This window comes from Pleuronectes platessa, chromosome 20 (assembly GCF_947347685.1).
Source record: "Pleuronectes platessa chromosome 20, fPlePla1.1, whole genome shotgun sequence".
NCBI classification, from domain to species: Eukaryota; Metazoa; Chordata; class Actinopteri; order Pleuronectiformes; family Pleuronectidae; genus Pleuronectes; species Pleuronectes platessa.
In genome coordinates this window covers 948,362-967,714 of record NC_070645.1, presented here as the reverse complement: position 1 = coordinate 967,714, position 19,353 = coordinate 948,362, and the positions used below count along the sequence as shown (strand labels likewise).

General features: G+C 42.1%; 1 long non-coding RNA gene across 1 annotated transcript; it reads right to left on the bottom strand.

Moving 5' to 3' along the window:
* Positions 1 to 782: 782 nt before the first annotated feature.
* On the bottom strand, positions 783 to 19,039 carry LOC128426029 (uncharacterized). The gene is made up of 3 exons (XR_008333213.1): positions 18,999 to 19,039; positions 18,848 to 18,921; positions 783 to 1,514 (listed from the first exon to the last, which is right to left on the bottom strand). It is a non-coding gene; the product is annotated as an uncharacterized LOC128426029 (long non-coding RNA).
* Positions 19,040 to 19,353: the final 314 nt, after the last annotated feature.

The following is a 19,353-nucleotide window of genomic DNA, read 5'->3' as shown; positions in this document are numbered from 1 at the left end:
ATTAACTTAAGTTTAGATTCGATGTCGCCGGCTCTGGCCCCTGGGATACAATTAACTATAGTCGCTGGTGTCGCTAACCTGACATTTCTCAGAACCGAGTCGCCAATAATCAGAGTCTGTTTATCAGCGGGTGCCTCGCTGAGTGGAGCGAATCTATTTGAAACGTGAGCTGGTGGCTCTTTAATCGTGGGCTTTTTAAGTCTAGCACTATGCCCCCTCCGGGTTGTCACCCAGCTGCCCTGGGCTCCCGGCTGCACGGGACTAGTCTGGGGACTGCTAGTTAAGGCTAAGCCACGTGATAAGCTAGGTGGATCCGTGGCTAGCGGGAGCCGGCTAACTAAAGCTAACGGAGTTTCTAAGCTGCTCAGCCGAGCTTCTAAGTCGCTAAGCCGAGCCTCCATCGCTATCAACACACTACATTTATTACATGTACCACTATTGTTAAGGGAGGCAGAGGAGTAAGTAAACATAAGACACTCGGAGCAAGAGAGAGCAGTGGAGCAACAGGGAGAGAGAGAAGACATCGCTGCTATAGAGCTGCGAGGGTGAGCTCAAACAGAACACAGAATCACTAAGCACGATAGAGTAAGGGTTGGTATGTGCGAGTGTTTAACTACAGACCGGTGATTTTAGCCGTAGTGCTACAGAGAAACAGTTGTGTTTTAGCAATGGAGCTAATTCGCAGAGCGACCACCACCAGTGGCAAGAAAACAGGAAATGACGCAGCACGCTTACCGTAATGACGTCAGGATGATATATATATATTATATTTTATAGCTTACTATTTTGTCTGCCTGTGTGTGCATCTGTATACAGTCCAAAAGCTCCTGGGGATGCATGACAATTTACGTGTGTATGTTGGGGGGCGCCATTCTGAAATCCCGCCTAGGGCGCCAACATTGCCTGGTCAGGGTTATCCCCCAATGTAGTTGGAACATTAATCGGGTGTTTAATTTTCTTAATTTTTCCCTATTTCAGAAGGGTTAATATATGTGGTGCTAAGGAAATTGACAACGGTTGCAATGGTGAGTCAAAAGCAAGACAACCCTGAAAAAAGGAATGGTTTTGCATGTGGTGGCCATAGACCAGGGGTAAACATGAACAATACAAAAACATGTCGTAACATGACTGATCAAACATCATGAAAAAATCTGAGGGCTGCGCCCAAACCAATTACCTCACTTGAATTTCTTTATTATCTACATTAACAGGTTAGAGCAGCCACGCAGACTGTGTGTCGGAGATTTGCCTCCAACCTTGCTGCAGCAACACATCATCACTTTCAGTTTCAGTGTGAACAGTGTTGTTGATCTCCCATTTTTGCCAGTGCCTCTAAGTCTGGAGTTATTTTGGTTGTGGGAATTCTCAGGATACATCTGAGGTGCTGATCCGTTAACTTGATCTGTGACGGGCTTTGTTGGCGTTCATGACGCTGAATGTCTGCTCACTCATAAGTCGGGCCAAACAAATTCAGCATGTTCTGTGCAGTCCTCCAGAGGTTTGGAAACGTGGATCTGTTAAGTGAAGCATAAAAGTCATTCAGTTTAACAGAGTTGAACTTCTCCTTTAGGACAGAGTCAGACTGAAGATCTATCAGTTCAAACTGCAGCTCCTATGGGGCTGTTTCAGGGCCTTGTGACAGGGGACAGGACAACAGCTGAAGTGACTGTTCAATGTTTTCGAAATCAGAGAACCTACGGCATAATTCTCCGTGCAGGTCCGCAAATGATTTGCCGTATTTTTTTGCGTTTCGCGGTGCCTCTTCCTTCATGGCAAGTGTGGGGAAATGAGCGAAAGATTTGTTCGCAATTTGTCTGAGGAACAAAGTGAGCTTGGATTTGAATGCTTTCACATGTTTGTACATGTCGTGAACAAACTGATCTTTCCCCTGCAGTTTCAGTCACTAAGCCAGTTTTTGTCACTTAGCTCAGGGAATTCGTCAGATTTCCCAATCAACTCCAAAAATGCGATGATGTCCTCTTTCAGCTCCCACACTTGTTGTAACACTTTTCCCCAAACTTAACCAGCGGACACGAGAGTGGTACAACAAGTCCTGATGATCCGCATCAGTTTCCTCCAGGAACGTAATAAACTCACGGTGCTGAAGTCCCCTTGCTCATATAAGGTTCACAAGTTTTACGACTGGATTCACCACATGATTAAGCGGCAATACAGACTTACACAGGGATTCCTGATGGATGATGCAGTGAAGAAAAATAAGTTACTGGTCAGGGTTTTCCTCTTTCACTTTATCCTGGTTTCTTTTCAGGGCTCACAGGGCAATGCGAAAAAGTGAAGGGAGATCATGTGCTCTTTCGAGCCCTATACATCACACTCCCGGTCAACGTGCGCTATCTAATGGGGAAATGGGGGCATTATAGGAGAAAGGTAAAATTTAATTTCAGAATCTTAATGTATTTATTGCCAAATAGGTTTACACCTACCTGGAATTTGCTCTGGTTGTTGGTGCATACAATGAACATAAAAACATTCAAAAAAATATATATATAATAATAATAATGTTCGGCGGGCCGGATTAAAAAGCCCAACTTTGCCCATGTCTGCCATAGACAATGACTCTTTTTCATTCCTGATTGATTCTTCGCTAGTTTTGTGTTTTGCTAGTGTCCTTGTCACTACTGGTAGCACGAGGCGGTACCTGCAGCCCAATCAGGTTGCACAGATAGTCCAGCGCCTCCAGTATGGCACATCTGCAAGAAGGTTTACTGTGTCTCCAGGTCCTGATACAAAGTGATCTCCAGCAGGCTACTGGTGTGCATGTTTCTGACCAAACTGTCAGAAACCGACTCCATGAGGGTGGTAGTGGGACCTTTGCTCAAAACCAAGCTACGTGCAGCTCGATTGGCCATCGCCAGAGAACACCAGAATTGGCAGGTCTGACACTGGTGCCCTGTTCTCTTCCCAGATGAGACCATGTTCACACTGTGCATATGTGACAGGTGTAAAAGAGTCTGGTGACGCCATGGTAAGCGTTCTGCTGCCTGTAACATCATCCATCAGGACTAGCTTGCAGATGGGTCAGTGGTGGTCTGGGGTGACATATCCTTGGAGCTTTGCACAGACTTCCATGTCATAGATCAGATCAATTGTCAGACCTTACACTGGTTCAGTGGGCCCTGAGTTCCTCTTAGTGCAGGACAATGTCGGCCTGATTTGGCCAGAGTGAACAGGCAGTTCCTGGATGATGAGGGCATCTGTTTCTCTTCTTCTTTTCATTCCAAAGCACTAAAGTATGCTATTGTAAATTACTCCCCTTCTATCTTCCAAAGAACAACCTTCTTGATTCTTACCAGTTTCCAGATCCTTATTTCCTCCCTTCAGGATCTGGGCTTCTCAGTCTCTCCCTGCTCTTATCCTACCACAAAGACTGAACTTGGAGAGGATCTGTGTCAGAACCTTGAGTCTCACTCCTCGGTCCCCTCTTTTTCTCTCTGTACAGTAAGTCTCTCAGTTCTGTCATTAACTCACATGGCCTTTCCTACCTACACAGATGACACCCTATTTTCCCCAGTCTGAAACACAGGTAGCAGCTGACATCTCTTAGTGGATGTCCGCGCACCACCTAAAAATCAATCTTGACAAGACCGAGTCACTTTTCTTTCAAGGCAAGGGTTCTAACACCCATGACCTTGGCAGCTCATCCAGAATGCAGCAGCTTGTTTACTAAGACTACAATGCTCCTCCGCTCCCTTCACTAGTTACCATTGGCTGTCCGCATCCACTTCAAGACACTAGTACTTGCGGACCATGCTGCAAATGGATCAAACCCGGTCTACATCCAGGATATGGTTAAACCGTACATCCCAGCCCATCTACTCCGCTCTTCATCGACCAATCAGCTTGCCATAACTGCGAGGTACAGCTAGCCACTCAACAAATCACAACTGTTGGCTTTCCTGGCTCCCAAATGGTGGAACAAGCTCCACATTGACATCAGGAGAGCTACACAGCTTTCGCCACAGGCTAAAGACACATCTCTTACGACTACATCTTTGTTGAGAAGAAAATTTCGAATAACCATCATTACCTGTGTGTTTTTGTACATAGTTCTTGCTGTTCTGGGTAGTTATTGTAAGTCACTTTAGATAAAAGTGTCCGTTAAATGATATGTAATGCAATATAATGTAAATTTAAGCCAATGACTGTCCCTCACGCTCCCCTGACCTAAATCTAATTGAGCACCTTTGGGACGTTATGTCTTTGTGTGCCGGTGTATCTGACGCCGCCAAATAATGCTTACACATATGGACGGTATGAACTGTGTCTGTTTAAAAGGATGATTGTGGCTGAGGGGTAGAGTGGTCGTCCTCCAACCTGAAGGTCGGCAGTTCGATCCCCAGTCTGACCCATCTGCATGCCGAAGTGTCCTTGGGCAAGATGCTGAACCCTGAATGGCCCCCCATATAATAACAAAGTGCTGTGAATAGATGCACTGTATGAATGTGTGTGTAAATGGGTGAATGTAAAACTGTACTGTAAAGCGCTTTGAGTGGTCATCAAGTCTAGAAAAGCGCTATATAAATACAAAACCATTTACCATTTACAAAATGTATTTTTAACCTGCCCAAAGCAGATATCATGTGAGTGTCAAGTTTTCCCCCATTACTCTCTCCTCTCCCTCTTTATCTAACTGATGATAAAGTTCACCTGTGGACCGACCGTTACAGAAACTGACTGATGGAGAAGATTGTACCAAGGTGTGTTAAGGAGCGGGGACGAGAACGGTAGGCATGCAGATGGGTGGAAAAAGACGGAGACACATGCAAAAGTGGCGACAAGTAAGGAGAGGAGGACACTGCTCTCTGAGCCAACTAAAGGCCGGCGCATGCTTCTGCAACTGCGTCTGCGGCTTTTTACGCCGCTGTGGCGTAGTACTCGTTGTCATTCATGCTTATCCAAGCGTTGCACGTTACAAAGCAATTCCCCGGCCGAAAACTAAGCGGTGTAACGTGTTTTGTCGAAGACGACCTTAGAGACGCCTTCTTTCTTCTTCGTCGATTGTTTATTTACATCGCCACAGCTTCTCATAGCCTTTTTTCTGGCGGACAAATCCGCTAGTCAGTGACGGGTTATCCAAGTCATCATACTTTCGGATCTCTTCTGCCAACCGCTCTTCTATTTGGTCCATATTCGTTCTTCTAAATCTTCTGTTGTTTCTGCCGGTATTACGGGGCACGAAACCGGAAATGCGACTCCGGACGGGTTGTAGTAAGCAGACCAATCACAAGCCTTGCAGGCTGCGTGAGGCTCGCGTAGCTTTGCCGTCTAGTTACGTGCACGTAAGCATGTAAGAAGGGATACATAAGCACGTAAGGGGCCCGGAAGGGCTCTTGCGCTTACGGGCCTGTGAAAACGCAGAAGCATGCACCGGCCTTAAGGGATGATCACCATCTTGAGCTGCACTGTTTTTATATAACTCTCGGACAATTCATTTTTTTAAAGTTTAAAGTAATAGTGTCTAAAGATGTTGTTTATTTCTTGTTGGTCTGTAGTAGCCTTGCCATCTTGCACAACTACCCCACTGATAATTTGTTTAGCACTTTCACCCTTCAGCTGTCTGCCCAAAATATCCCCCGCCTTCTAACGCTGTACATACAAATTACTTTTGTTCCTAAGGAGAAGATTTCTAATAAAGTATGAGGAGATTCGGTCATACTCGGCCTTGACCTTCAGGTGTTCCTTATATAAATCTGGGGATGGACTTTGTGCATTACTTTTATCTAATTCAATTATCTGTTTACTGAGTTCCATTAGTTTCGCATCTGAATTGTTTTTCTTATTAGCCATAAAGGATATAGTCTGACCTCTATTCATTTCTAAAAATAAGGGGATCTGTTCTGACAAAAAGTTCACTTAAGTTTAATACGCTAATAAAAGGGAATTCAGTTTCTTCTAACAGCTCTTGTTTCGTGCATATTTATTTACAGTTCAAGCATGGCATGATCAAATATAATTATAGTTTGGTATTCAGACGACCGGATGTATTGGGTCAATTTATTGTCAGTAAAGAAATAATCAATTGTACTGTATGTGTTGAGAATGAGAAAAAAAAAAACCGTATCATTTCATAGATGTTAAATGCACTAAATGTTAGTCGCTTTGGAAAAAAGCTTCTGCCAAATGACATGTAATGTAATATCAGAAGTATCAAATTGTGAGAGAAAAGATTGTATGCAGGAAGTCGATTTAGACACCACATTACCAGCTCTGGCTGATGGCCTGTCCATCCCAGGGTTTAGGTTTGTAAGAAATTCAATGCGCCACTTGAAAAATTAGGCATCGTCAAAAATAGGTGCATATACACACGTGGACAAAATTCCACAATGGTCATGAAATAACTTGAACTGACAAAAGTAATAAATACAAATTGAGTGAAAATGAACTAAGGAAAAATTGTGGTTCAACAGAATCATTTAAGAAAACATCCTAATGAAAATGGCCTGGACAAAAATGATTTGCACAACCTTTTGAGGTAATCACTGCATCAAACGATGTCTGTAACTCACAATGAGACATCTGCACCTGTAAACAGGTATTTTGGCCTGTGTGTTTTGAGTCATTATCCTGTTGGAGGACCCATTACCTGCGACCGAGACCAAGCTTTCAGAGAGTTCATTGTACCCTGCACAGATTCAAGACACCCTGTGCCCGATGCAGCAAAGCAGCCCCAGACCATAACCGAGCCTCCACCATGTTTCATAGTAGGTACAGTGTTCTTTACTCTGTATGCTTCATTTTTGCGTCTGTGAACATAGAGCTGATGTGACTTGCCAAAAAGCTCCAGTTTTGTCTCATGTGTCCAAAGGACATTCTCCTAGAAGCTTTGTGGCTTGACAATATGCATTTTCAAAAAATTCCAGTCTCGCTTTTTTATGATTTGCTTTCAACAGTGGTGTCGGTCGTCTTCCTTGAAGTCCACTTTGGCTCAAACAGTAATGGATGGTGTGATCTGACACTGATGGACCTTGACCTTGGAGTTCACCTCTAATCTCTTTGGAAGTTGTTCTGGGCTCTTTGGTTACTTTTTGTATCATCCGTCTCTTCATTTTGTCATACATTTTCCTTTTGCGGCCACGTCCAGCGAGGCTGGATACGGTCCCGTGGACCTTAAACTTCTGAAAATGTGCAACTGTAGTCACATGAACATCAAGCTGCTTGGAGATGGTGTTATAGCCTTTACCTTTTACTTTCTTGTCTTTAATTTTCTTTTTAATCTCCTGAGGCAACACTCTCCTTAGCTTTCTGTGGTACATGTTACATGTCTGATTTGCATTACTTAATTTTCAGTAAATTAAATTTTTTTTATTACTTTTGTCAGTCTCAAGTTATTTCAGTGACCATTGTGGGTTTTTCTTTCTTAAAGGAAGGGTACCAACAATTTTGTCCAGGTGTGTATAATAGCCAATATAACCCTGGTGTCGTAAAGTTGACCCGCAACTTTAATGTAGCGTCCATTTTAATCTATTATGGAGGCAGTAAGTGAAATGAAAAAGCTGACCCACCCATCCACATTTCAAACAGGAATGATCTGATCTTCGAAAGATGGGTTTCCTGAAGAAAGGCAATTCATGCCCTTAAGTGTTTTAGGTGTACAAGATCTTTTTTCCTCTTAACGGGGCAAATCAGGCCCTTGACATTCCAACTAACACAGTAAAGGTCACTGTTCATACTGCTTATGTGAGTAGTGTGGTATGTACAAGTAAATATACATCAGACAGGCAGTATTGTTAAAATAAAGTGTATTGCAAATATTCAGGTAAATAAAATAAGCAGCCAGTTGACCATGATTGACAGCAGAACAAAAACACCCTTTCCTAAACCCTAAGACATCAGCTGTTAGAACAAACAACACACCATCCCTAACTAACTCCTGACATGCTACTCTAATCTAAGTAAAACTCTCTCCAACCACATGGTATGTGAGGTTGCCCACTTGGAGAAAGGACTGCATGTAAACTAATATAAATAAATGAAAATAAAAGGTATGCAATTCAATTTTACTAAACCAATGGAAACTGCTACTCCATAAATTAATACAAAAAGATAACCACAACAAAAATGAATAAAGATAACAGAAAAAAAAAAGTGTGAGCCAGGCTGCGGTGCGCCTGATTCAGCTCCGGGGCAGAGGAGATAACTTCTTCACCGAAAGCTTCTTTCAGGTACTGCGAAAAGAACTTGGTTGATTGGGGACCCTCAATCCCCTCAGGCAGACCAACCAGCCAAACATTACTCCTCCTGCTCCTGCCCTCCGGGTCAGTTAGGGTTACTTTAGCCTGTAGCCTTTTGTTGTTGGCCTGTAGCAAACCGTAGGAGGTCTCCACTTTCTCCAGCGGCTGTTGAAGAGACTCAGTGTTTTTCATCCAGAGACGTGCCTTCCACAAACTCTCCAAGACCTGAAGTGAAAACACCATGCTTCTCTAAAATGACCAAAACCTGTAAAACCTCTTGTGCTGCACCGTCCCGCAGGCGTCCCACAGGTTGGCTGCTTTACCTACTTCAAACATTGTTATTTACAGAACTGCGTAGTACAGATGCAACATATCTTTGTAAAGCTAAGATTCTTCTGATTCAACTGATATAAACCATTTCAAGATCCGATCACCACAGCCGGTACAATCAACGTCTCAGTCAGACCCTCAACAAAAAATGAAACAAAACAAAGTCAACGTCAACGTCACTCACCTAAGAAGCATCATGTTAATCCACAGATCGATAACATTCCAACAAAAACGGTCTTGGTACATTGCCAAAGGTACAGACGATCCAATCCAGTAACTTAATCAGTCCAAACACACTATTACATCAAAGAATAGCCACAGTTTGCTGTTGCGTAATCTCAGAGCAGCCAGAAGCAAAGTGTAAATATTGATGTATTTTCCCTCGTAACTCCTGTTTGCATGTAAACACAGCCGCTCTCATGGTATAAAAATGGCAGCTAGACTCTAAACATTAGATGGACAGCTCACTTGACAGCTCCACAGCCTACAATAGCCAACGAGACACCTCTTTGACAGACAGAGCTTGCTCCTCTTCTGACGTGTAAATACTCAGCCAATTGCAACCGATTGTTCTGATGACTGAAGTTTCCTTTAGCCAATGAAATTTCCAACATGCAGATGTGAGGCGTCACGGTGTAAAGTTTAAGGGACAGCGAGGAAGTCACTGCGTTAAGACGAAAAGCTATGCGTAAAAGGCAAAAAAGTGTTGTTTTGGTTGTGATTAGTGTATTGCTCTCTGTTTCAATCTGTGTGTGTCTGTAGGAGTCAATTCTGATCTGGAGGAGGGGTGTGTGTGTTTGAATGCCCTTTTTCTTTCAGTTTGATAGTGTGTGACCATGGTTACCAAGGGTCCTATGGAGTCTCCAAATGGAAACTGCCTCGACCAGGGGTTCTCAAACTTTTGCAAGCTGGCCCCCCTCAAAGCTGGTTAGTCCATAGTTGAATTTGTTTGCTGATACAGTGTGTGTGATGTTAATAAAGTTCTAATTGCAACATCGTGGTCTTGTAAGTGTGTTTGTATGTGTGGCTGTGAGCGACTTGCACACAAATAATGAATAAGGCTGTGCTAGATAATGGTTCCTAACAAAACGAACAGTACACAATGTAGACAGGAACAGCACAGAATAGTATTCAAGTGCTGGTGTTTTATTTGTTGCAACACGGTGGATGATTGAAGATGTAAAGGTAGGTGTTAAGGAGAAAAGGGCTAGCTACAGTTGGAAGAAGTTAGCTAGCTATAAGAGTAGCTCTTGGGGCTATGAGCTACGAATAGGCCTGCTGCAAGTGCAGGAAGGTTTTAATAAGGAAGGAGTGAGTATTGTCGTGGCAATTAATAATAATCCCACCTTAGCAAGGAGGAAACGAGACACAATCCTCTTACAGTATTGTCACACTTTAATGCTCGAGCATGGTACATACAACAGAGTTGAGTTTGTCATATGCACACAGACAGAAGACAGTGATTGGTATTTATACATTTGGCTAACCCCACCCATTCGGGAGGGGGTTGTTAAACAGTTAATGACACAGGAGAAGCAGCACTTCAAACATCTTCAAGCTCCTCCTAGAGAGGAACAAACTTATTGATCAGCCTCTTTGATATAAAGGAAATAGGTGACGGATATCCTGTCCCCTGCTCTCAGACCCCTGGAGTGTAACATCTGTCTCCAAGATCCCTTCTTAGTGTCTACAACCACCAGAAATCCCCCGTGTTGTAAGGTCTTTGTTAGGTGAATTTGTGTAAGGAACATCAAAGTAGTTCCTTACATCAATCATAATGCCTAAATAGCTAATTACTATCACACTGTGTCCGGACTAATTAGATTACTGTGACTGGAGTAATCAGGCCAACACTCACTCAGTTCTACAGGAAACAGCAACATCAAAGTTACATTTGTTAGAGATTCAATGATGATCAATCCAAGTATACATAAACATGATTATATTATGGTCACATGTTACATTTCCCTTACAGTATTTAGGGCGGTTGTGGCTGAGGGGTAGAGTGGTCGGCAGTTCGATCCCCAGTCTGACCCATCTGCATGCCGAAGTGTCCTATGGCAAGATGCTGAACCCTGAGTGGCCCCCGTAGAATAACAAAGTGCTGCGAATAGATGCACTGTATGAATGTGTGTTTTTTTTGTAATTTGTAATTTTTTTTGTCTTTGACATTGCGCCTCCCCGGAGAGTCGGCGCGCCCCCCACTTTGAGAACCACTGCCATACACCATTACATCAGTAGCCTTGCATAATAAAGCCAGGCAGATGGAAGAAAGATCTGAAAGCGATCCAGGTGGCAAAATATTGAAGATCCAGTACACACCACAAAGTTTATGAAATTTCCTGGATGTGCCTAATCATCCCCGTGGAAAAAACTATTTTCTTTATAGTAAATTCCATCTCTTATTTATTTGTACTGCGCTACACCTGAGGTATTTTCCTGTGTCTTGTGGGTATCGATTATACTTTCTAAAATGTCACTTGACTTAACAGATGCTGCAAAGAAAGCAAAATAGGAATTGTCCTATCGGTCTTATGATCAAGAATGTACTCAAGTGGCTTCACCACATTGCAATGATCTTTGTAATACTTTACCTTTTGTGAGCTGTACCAGGGGGCCATCTTTTGCAAAGGCTTAAGCCAAATAATTGGATTTGCACAGTACTTGAGGCAAGCTCTTTGACAATTGACTCATCAACTTGAACACTATGGCTTTTAAGAATTCCTGGTTACTGAGAGACTCCGCCTACTCATGATGGATGACTGCACTTGCAAAGCAGACTGTTAAAGCCAGGTGGCATTTGACTGATCTCGCTCTCTCCCTGGACAACCAAGCTCCTGTTCCTTGTTTGTATTTTTGCTCTTCATACATTTTTTTTATTCTTTGATTGTAAAATCGATTACATAAAAAAAAAGGTTGCTTTGATTCAAGCTGTCCTTGTAGACCCCCTAATTGTTGTGGGCTAAAACGAGCTGGCCATAACAACAACTGATGTGAAAATGTAGATAAGTCGAGGTTTGGGTTTGTTAAGTATGGTATATGACTCAAAAGACTGTTCCATACTCTAAATGTGCAAGGAAAATTACTGTACGGGTAAGGAAGCCTGAACCTGTTCCCATGATGGCCATGATTTTGGTGCAATGTTTAAGCTATTCAGACCTACTTACTACAGATTTTTCACCCACCTTACATTCCCACACACCCAGGGTTAATTTTGTTGACGAAAACGATGACGAAAAATATTCGTTAACGATCTTTTTTCCATGACGAAGACGAGACGAAGACGTAACGAAAACGGATCTTTGAAAATAAAAACTATGACTAAATCTATTTTAACTTTCGTTGACGAGACGAGACGAAAATGTTGGTGGAAGTCTCAATAATTTTTTTAAACATCAGCGTATCAGGCCGTCATGAAGTATCAGGAGCGGGCGAGTGAGTGTGTATGTCTGTGTGTGTGCGCCAGATAGCGCATCGGTCCCGAGGCTCCGCCCCCGCCCCGCTCACTCGCTCAGAGACACAGTGAGACCAGAGCTCGTTCACGTGAAGGAGCCCGTCACTGACTCACCGGCTGCTTCTTAACAGTGGAAACAGTGAAAACACAGAGTTTCTCTGGTCTCAGCTGCTCAGAGATCAGCGCAGAAGCTGCAGTTGGTTTCTAAATAGCTTCAGTATCTGTGTCCGCCTCCAGTCTGACCTGCTCTTGCTTTTTGTTTTCACATTTAAAACCAAATATATATTTTTAAGCTATTAGGCTGCAGCTATATGTTTTTATTTATTCTAAAATAGGGTACTTCTTATTTCATACATTTCCCAAAAATACGGGGAGGACTCAAATAGCCCTACATAGTTCTGTGTCTAATTATTTCAAAGTAGGCCTACACTTGCCTGTGTATTTTCTTCTCTTCATAAGTGTTCTGTGTTTTCTGTTTTTGTAACAGGTACAAATAGCAATAAAATGTCAAGAGTTTTCTTCATTGTCGTTCTATAATTTCGTAAATGCAACAAACTATAGTTTAGTATAGTATAACTTTATATTAAACTTTATTAGCTTTGTTATCAAATATGTTTTGCGGCTCCAACAAATTTTATTTGGGGGAAGAGGGGGGAAAATTACTCTTTTGAAAGTAAAGGTTGCCGACCCCTGCTATGCTAGGAGGGATATCTAATGGACAACCTAAGTACTGCAAGCTGGACTATTTTGCAGTTTTAGACACAACACAGGGTCCCTGGGCCTGAGAAGGGAAGATAAGGAGTTTAATGTGGCTACTAAATGTGACTAAAACTAGACTAAAATGTAATTCGTTTTTGTCGACTAAAACTAGACTAAAATGTAATTCGTTTTCGTCGACTAAAACTAGACTAAAATGTAATTCGTTTTCGTCGACTAAAACTAGACTAAAACTAAGAAGGATAAAAATGACTAAATGTGACAAAAACTAATATGCATTTTCGTCAAAAGACTAAGACTAAAACTAAATAAAAAATAGCTGCCAAAATTAACACTGCATACACCCACACATGTTCTACCTAGAAAACAAAAGAAAACACATGGTGATAACTTAGCTAACATCTTGAAGAAAACTATTTTAGCTCCTATGTTGATTTGGCCAATGATGATGTACCTGTAAGTAATGGGAACTATTACAAGGTTAGTTCCAAACCAGCATGAGAAATTGAGTGCGAGTGTGTGTGTGTGCGCCGGCCGTTGTCTTGACGTTGTTCAGCTGGGCTGCTGTAGAACGAGCCAACGAGTGAAGCAGTGTCGCTAACATTAAGTTAGTAGTCTGTCTGGCTACACAAGAGCTGAAGTGTACCACAACCAGAGGTACCTTTCACGGAGTCGGGCGAGTCACCGAGCAAAGCAAAGCTGCTAACTATTGCTAAGCCAGATAGCTGAGTGACAATAGCCTAACAAGCAGAGTGTTTTCCACGGTTGGTTCTCTGCTTTGGAAGCAACGACACGATGAAGCAGGGCATATTTCACAACCAGTGTGACTACGTTAACAGGGGTTGAAGCAGTGCTACTAGCTTGTGCTACTTGTGCTAGCAGGCCATGATGCAGCCAGAGCTAGCCAGCCTTAAGATAAACGGGCCATTCTCAGACACGTGTTAACCTAAATTCGCAACCATCTCAAAAAATAAATGCCGAAAACAACCATAGTCTTCTTTGCAAATTTTAAAATTGCATATCGCTACACAACAATAGATGTTAAACGAGATGACTTAAGCCTGAAACATGCTTCTGCGTTTTCACGGGCCCGTAAGCGCAAGAGCCCTTCCGAGTCCCTTACGTGCTTATGTATCCCTTCTTACGTGCGTCGACCCACTTTTCTAAAATTTACGGCAAAGCTCCGCAAGCTCACTCAGCCCGCAAGGCTGTGATTGGTCTGCTCTACATTCCTTCTGAAGCTGCATTTCCGGTTTCATGCCCCATAATACAGGCAGAAACAACGGGAGATTTAGAAGAATGAATATGGACCAAATAGAAGACCGTTTGGCAGAAGAGATCCGAAAGTATGTCCACTTGTATAACCCGTCACTGACTGGCGTATTTGTCCGCCTGAAAAAGGCTACAAGGAGCCGCATTTGCTATGTAAATAAACAATCGATGAAGAAGAAAGAAGGCGTCTCTCAGGTCGTCTTCGACAAAAAGCATTACTCCGCCTAGTGTTCTGGCGCGGAATTGCTTTGTAAGACGCGCAACGGTTGGGGAAGCATGAATGACAACGAGTCTTGCGCCACAGCGGCGTGAAAAGACGCAGACGCAGTCGCAGAAGCATGTTTCAGGCTTTACCTTATAAAGTTGATAACATTACGTTTCCTTTTCCTCTGGCACAGGGATTTCCTTTTAATAATAAATTTTCCCCTATTTGTTTATAGAATTTATACAAAGCAGACTTACCTTATGTTTAGTTATTTGATTTGAATGAATACACTTTTGATATCATAGCTTTTATGTTTATGAGGGCCAAACATTTTTTGGGGGTGAATTGGTATAATAGCTATTGTAGCGCCTTTAACCCTGATGGAAGAAAGCAACCCACATTCCCCTAGGTTCAGAAAGCTGGACTCTGACTGGAAGTTGAACAGTTATCATTTATTGCCTCACAAGCTATTATTATTATTTTGCAGTGCATGGAATTCGGAACAAACAAAAACAGAGCTCTTTCAATAAAATAAAGTTCAAAGAAAAGTGTCCTTTCTTCTATATCAGAAGATGGGGTTTCAACCCTGTGTTCGTTCTACTACCCGGGTAGGTTTTATGGTGAACGTTCTTATCTGTATCAAAGGAAAGTGAGTAGATGTCTTTGGTCTTCGGAGTGGATCCCGATCTCCGTCCGCTGTCAATCGCCTGGCTCGCCACTGAACCACCAAAGGTTCAGAATACTGATCAATCCCTGATCTAGCAAAAAAAACAATCTACACGCATGGTGCAGAAAATAGATTTCAATTATCAATATTCATCACGACTTCTACTACTCTTACTCTCTGCATATACATATCCAAATGCAGTACATTGTTCCAATCATTGTAAATGGCGATTTACACATTTACAGTACAAATATTTTAACACAATTATTCATCATGTACTTGTATTTAACATAAATAGACTTATTTATCTGTATAAGCAGTGTTTATATTCTTAAGCAATATTTATCTTTTTAACTGTAAATGAACTGTATCAATTCACTCCTTTTTACTCCACATGAATATTTAAATGACCTCCATGAATTAATCACATTATGTACACAGTAAATTATATCTGATCAATATAATTACAACCTGACATCATAGTCCATCTCTGTCTCTATCATTAAATACAGGGATTAAAGCAAAAAAAAATCATCTGACTGAAAAAAAAAAACTCACTTTGGGTCGTGGCTGCTTACCGCCTCCAGTGTTTCCCCCACGTTCATTCAGCAGCGGCGCGCCGCCGCTGCTGAATTTTCTCCGCCGCTGCAATAAAAATCCTTCTCCTAATTTTTTTTTTTTTTTTTTACGTAGCTCTTTTTAGAAAATATACAGCGCGTAACGTCAATTGCGCAGCACGCGGCACATCGTCACGTAACCAACATCAAAGAATAGGCTACCCTACACGGATGCAAAGTTACATTGATTCCAGCAGTAGCGAGTGAAGCGGAAGATCGAAGAAAGAAGGAAAGAGAGAGACAGACAGACAGACAGACAGACAGACAGACAGACAGACAGACAGACAGACAGAGAGAGAGAGAGAGAGAAAGTAAGTTGCTAAAATGTGTCGCTACATGACCACCAGTGTTAAAAACCCTCTGAGCCCAATCATTTTATTGTATCTATAAACCGCAACCTCCGTGCCGTTTTTCCTCTAGTATTGTGTGTGTGCGTGTAGGCCTATGTGTGTGTGTGGGTGTTGTCGCTCTTTTTGGGATCACTCATAGCCTTTACAGGAGCTTATATCCAGTCAGGAATTTATAGCCTAGGTATTTTCGGGAACTTTGAAAAATGAATCCATACTGTTAGATCCGATGTTGTTCTTTATTGCCATATAAAATCCGTTTTCATCGCGTATTTTAGTTAGGGATTTATGCTAATCGCCTGTAAGCATGTGGTCATTAGCATAAATGCAGGGAAAAAACCTAAGGACTTCTTAAAAGATCATGAATAGTTTCTATTATGTATAACTTATATTTATTTTATAATTTTCTCATCACTTTTTGACGCCCAAGACTAAGAAGAAGTGTTTTAAGCAATAACAAGCTTGCAATCTTAATAAGAGAATAAATCCAGGCGAACCAAAACATCTCAAAAATGGCTTAGGGCTCAGAGGTTAAAAGGCTGGTACAAGCTCTTAAGGGATGCACGGTGCACAATGTATATATGTAACATAGTTAAATAATATATATTACATTTGCATTGTCATCTGTCTTTATCAGATACACTGATAAGGAAGGGCAGCTGTTTAGCCAGTTCTTGGACCTGATTATATTTGCGTTGTGGCATTTTTTGTTTAAATATTACTATACAAAAATATAAAAATCTGTAAATGAAGACACAAAAGGCAAAGTTACAACACCAATAATCCCATCTACAGTAATACACAGGACTGTTTGAATAGGATTTAAGTGCATATTCTCCTCTCAAAGTGCACCAGATTCATGCATTCCAATGTAAAGGGTACAAAAAATGTTCATGCCCCCGGACCCCCCTAGAGGGCTCGGGGACCACACCACCGCTGCTGAAAAAAATCCTGCGGGAAACACTGGCCTCGATATTTGAACTTCACGTGGTCCATTATCACTTACTAGTTTAAAGCTAGGGCATAAAACCAATATTTTTTTGCAAGACTTCACCATTCGTGTTAATGGGCTATAAATGACAAAACGTCTGCACAAGTTGTCAGAGCAAGCATTTATTTCCACAATGCTTTCAAGAACAATTATATTAAAGAGAACAATGTTTGAACAAAACGGTGTAACACAAAAAGATAACTTAAAACTTAAAAGATAACAGTACTAAATAAGTTAAAACACTGAGACCCAAGAAGAGAAAATGAAAAGGTCTACTTCTTTGGCCTTTTAGTGGTGAATCCAAAGTCATCTAACTTCAGGACACCTGATGCCCGTTTCTGGGGAGGTTTTTTTGGCCCAGGAGGAGAGGAAAAGGGTTTTCCTGCAGGTGTGGCTTTAAATGAGCCAGAGGAGGAGGAGGAAGAGGGAGTTCCAACAGAATTGGTTGGAACTGGTTGGTCAAGAACTTCTCCGCTGTTTGCTCCGTTCAATGTCGGGTGTCGAGGGTAAATTACGTACTCTCCACTCAAGCCAATGGGGAGCCCCTCCCTCTCTTTTTATCTTTATGACTGCTTGTAGTGGATGGGCAGAGGGGGGCATTTAATAATGTGATTGGTAAAATTGGTAAAATTAAAACTCCAGGACAACAGAAGGGGAATACAAACTATGGGATGCATACTTTATCATTTATATCATATAAAATATGTCATCAATATTGTTTAAAATCATTTTTCAGTGTGTTTACTGGCGCGATACGCTCGCGTCAAGCGCAAACAAAAATAGACTCGACGCCGAAACAATCGCTGCACGGCGCGAGGCAGCCTTGGCGCAGCGCGACCCCTCAGCCTCCGGTGGGACCCGCACAGAGCTGGGAGTGGATGGGAGCCGGACATCCAGCTGGCCCGCCGCATCGGCGGAGAGAGAGTTTAAACTGCTGCTGCTCCACTGACAATAACAACGCCGCAATCCTACACTTAAAAAATGCAATACAAACCGGAAGTATTCCAAGTATTCAGAATACGTTACTCAGATTAGTTAATGTAATGGAATACGTTACAGATTACATTTTTAGGCATGTATTCTGTATTCTGTAACAAAATTTTGAAAGTATCCTTCCCAACACTGAATATAGCCTATATAGGCATATAAACGTCGGTTCGTCTTTCTTTCTTTGATTCTTTAATTGTAAGCCTTTTCTCACGCTTCTGCTCCTTTTTCAATAATTCTCTACATCGTGTAGCTCCAGGCCAAACGAAAAGGAGAGCATTTTAAGACGTCTGTTGATTTAGAACTTTTTATTTAATTATTTCTGTATCTGCCGACGATGATTGATACACCGGTGGCCATGACTGATCAAAGCTAAACACAAGATGGTCTATCTGTTCAAACAGTCATTTTTTGCCACAACTCAACTTAATCCGAAACACTAGCTAAATTGCCAAACACAAGAAAACCAAGCACAACGCATGGGGATTTATTTCCAATGCTCTGCCAACGCATGGATTTTTTTTTTAAATGCCGCGTCAACTTATCCATTCAAACATGAGAAAGACGCAAGGCATGGTTCACAAACAAAAGGTTAAAAAAATCACAGCTGATTGGTGAAGTTATGCAAATCATATCAGTGTTACACCCCGCCCCCCCCCTATTTTTTTTTCTCTTCGGATCTGCTTCGATCTCATTTTTAGCCTTATGCGAGCGGAGTTGACGGAAATCCGTCATAGCGACGGAAAACTTTAATCCATGTAAATATGGTGGTGGCATGATAGTTTAGCCAGCTACACATTAGCTATATTGAACACCACAGCATATCTGAGCTAGCTTAACAATGCTATCCGCGATTAGCTTTATCGCGGTAGCTAGCGATCTTTTAGAAGTAATTTTCCACATATCACAATGATACAATAGTACCACGGTGGGTTAAAACATTTGGAAACATTCCCTTAACTCCGATTGGTTTTACGAAAATATCTCAGTAAGCAGCATGTTCATCTGAGCTAACATCAACAAGCTAATAACGAGGCTTAGCCTCTTAGCATGTAGCAATGCTCTTACCGGAGTCCAACAGAGGCTTACACGGCTGAAGCAGCTCCGCTCTCTCTCTCTCTCAAAACACAGAAAGCTCTCTCCTAATAAACAAGAGATTTATCAATATACTACGTGGGGATTAATCATTAATTTGTGAGGTTTACATCACGTTTCATACCCAGGTTCGTCAGCTCACTCAACGAGTGGCACTCACAGTCAATGTCTCGGGTGAGTCTCAGGACGAGCACGCACTCTGTGGTCGTGACCACGAATGCAGGGCTAGCGCGCCACCTTGTGGTGGGGCTCGGTAAACTCTCTCTAAATGACATACATGGGTCTGGTATCCATGTGGGTTACACTATAATATGTGATGATTCTGTTTTTTGTTTTTTTGCATGTATTCTGTGTTCTCTCTCCCCCTCCCCTTTCTGTTCTTCTCCTGCAGGTCCTGTGTGTGGAAGGGGTGTGGCTGGCGTCTCCTTCTCTGCAGCAGACAAGGCACACCTGCTATCACTCACTCATCAACCTTTCCA